Source organism: Vespa velutina, chromosome 6 (genome assembly GCF_912470025.1).
Source record: "Vespa velutina chromosome 6, iVesVel2.1, whole genome shotgun sequence".
Lineage (NCBI taxonomy): Eukaryota > Metazoa > Arthropoda > Insecta > Hymenoptera > Vespidae > Vespa > Vespa velutina.
Genome location: NC_062193.1, coordinates 3,592,299 through 3,594,798, shown reverse-complemented (window position 1 = coordinate 3,594,798; position 2,500 = coordinate 3,592,299). Strand labels below are relative to the sequence as shown.

Sequence of the window (2,500 nt, the reverse complement as noted above, 5' to 3'; positions counted from 1 at the left end):
GCTGCTTTTGTATCGTGACTTGCAAGAGCGAAAGAGAGACAAAGAGAAAAAGAGAGAGATAGTTTTTGTGTGTGTGTGTGTGTGTGCGTGCGTGTGCGTCGCGTGTGTATGTGTATATATGTTAGCAAAGTCCAACCGGAAGAGAATGTAACGGAACAAGCTGGTTTCTCCAAGAGAGACGCCGATGGCCAATGGCCATTCTCTTCTCTCGGTAATTACACGGTAATTGTGTTTTGTTAATTGATATTAGAAAGGTCGAACGAACATCGCTTGACTCACAGCCTACGCTGATTTTTGTCTTCCCTTTTTCAAACTTCTTTCCTCTCTCTCTCTCTCTCTCTCTCTCTCTCTCTCTTTCTTTTACTCTCTATTCACCTTTGTTCTCTCTCCTTTTTTTCTTATTTCCTCTGAATACAGATACATATATTTCGAACAGAAAATATTAATTGTATGCGTTTCATTGAAATAGAAATAATTATGAGAATGAACGGATTTACGAAGAAGAACGATGTACTGATTGTGTGACCGAAATAAAAACATCAGAAAATTATGAAATATCTTCGAAGGAAAGAGAGAGAGGAAGGGAGAGAGAAAAAGAGACAGAAAGAGAGAGAGAGAGAGAGAGAGAGAGAGAAAGACAGACAGAGAAAGATAGACAGAGAAAGAGAAAGAGAAACGAAGAGAGAGAAGATCCTCCTTATTTACGCTTTTCCTTTTCTTTTTTTCTTTTTTCCTTTCTTCCTTTTTTTTTTTCTTTTCTTCTCTCTTTTCGACTACATGGAAGCCCCGTCGTCTACTTGAATAGCATCGACGAGCTAGAGTTAACCACTCTTTACTCTATCATGGAAGGAGATGGATATTTTCTCCAAGCAGGAGACGGAATTCGAACTCACTGCTTCGAAGACTCTTCTCGACGAGAAGAAAGATGATAACGAAAGGTAGAAAAAGCCTACTGAATACCCTATGTATCGTTGTAGGAGCAATCGGGTTATTAATTAAGGATATAAGCTTACGGAATGGAAAAAGAATAAGAGAGAGAGAGAGAGAGAGAGGAAAGTTGGAAAAAGGGAATGAAGCCGACTTGTTCAACGAGCAAGATTCTTTCATTGGTTCTTTTAATATTTCTTAGTCTGAATGGTTTGAGGAACTCGTGAAAAAATAATAAAACCAAGATAAATAGATAAATAGTTAGATAGATATCACGAATATCTAAGATTTTCATATTGTCAAATTTGTATTATCGTCTAATACAACTAATACAATTAATTCAATTCGCGAATGATTTTAATTCATAATATATCGATATCGTCGATTCGCATTTTAAGAAAGAAAAGAAAAAAAAAGGAGATAGAAAGAGAGAGAGAGAGAGAGAGAGAGAGAGAGAGAGAGAGAGAGCCAAAATGTATATATATATATATCTTTCTTAATTTAAAAATGATCTCTCAAATTATCTTTTCTTATTATTATCTTTTTCTCTATCTTAAAACGTATTCTACGTATAAACGTAAATCGAAATTGGCTTTGAATGCCATATAGAAACTTTTCGTCATCTCTGCGAGAAGTTCCATCGATTTGATATATTTATATCTATCTATCTATCTATCTATCTATTTCTCTCTTTGTTTTTTTCTTTTCTTTTCTCTCTCTCTCTCTCTCTCTCTCTCTCTCTCTCTCTCCCGTTGATTTTCACACGGCCGATGATTATTCGACGTTACCTACGCTCGTCGAGATTATTAAAATCACGTTTTGTGTAAATAAATGCGAACAGATATGATTGTGATATCTTTCCTGATCGGAGAATATACAAATGGAAAATTTCATTATCTCACCAATATACATATGTATGTTCATCGCTGATCGTTTCCAATGGCTTTGTAGATAATAATACATCGGATGCTTGTATATATCTGAAACATATCGAAAAAACAAAATATTCATTATACCGTTTGACATTTGTGTTCTCGGTGAGTAAAAGGCATGAATATTTTTTTCTTATTATTAAAAAGAAAAAAAGAAAAAGAAGAAAAAACAGAAAAGTAAAACGTAAACTATATATCTGTATGTGTGCATATATATATATATATATATATATATATATATATATATATATATATATACAAGAAAATAATAATATAGAAACAATATTGATTTATTCGATCAAATAAATATTTTCTAAATAAATCGTAAATGAAGTTCAAACGGAATTAATGAAAATAATAATAATAATAATAATAATAATAATAATAATAATAATAATAATAATAATAATAATAAAACGAAGAATAAAGTAGGAATATTTCTAAATAAATCGTAAATGAAATTCGAATGAAATTAATGAAAATAATAATAATAATAATAATAATAATAATAAAATGAAGAATAAAGTAGGAATACGAACGAAGAAGAGAATGAGGGCTGTCTGAAGGATATTCGAGATCGAAGGTTGGCCAAGCGAAGGAAACTAATTTTGGTTCCGTGGCACACCGTCGAGTCTCGTTAA

The 2,500-nt window shown here is 32.1% G+C and overlaps 1 long non-coding RNA gene across 1 annotated transcript in view; it reads right to left on the bottom strand.

Annotated features, from left to right (window-relative positions):
- LOC124950068 overlaps positions 1-2,500 on the bottom strand; it is a 101,589-nt gene that overhangs the window by 20,591 nt on the left and 78,498 nt on the right. Inside the window, exon 3 of the long non-coding RNA XR_007101250.1 lies at positions 1,830-1,907. This is a non-coding gene — a long non-coding RNA (uncharacterized LOC124950068). The remainder of the gene's footprint in view (positions 1-1,829; positions 1,908-2,500) is intronic.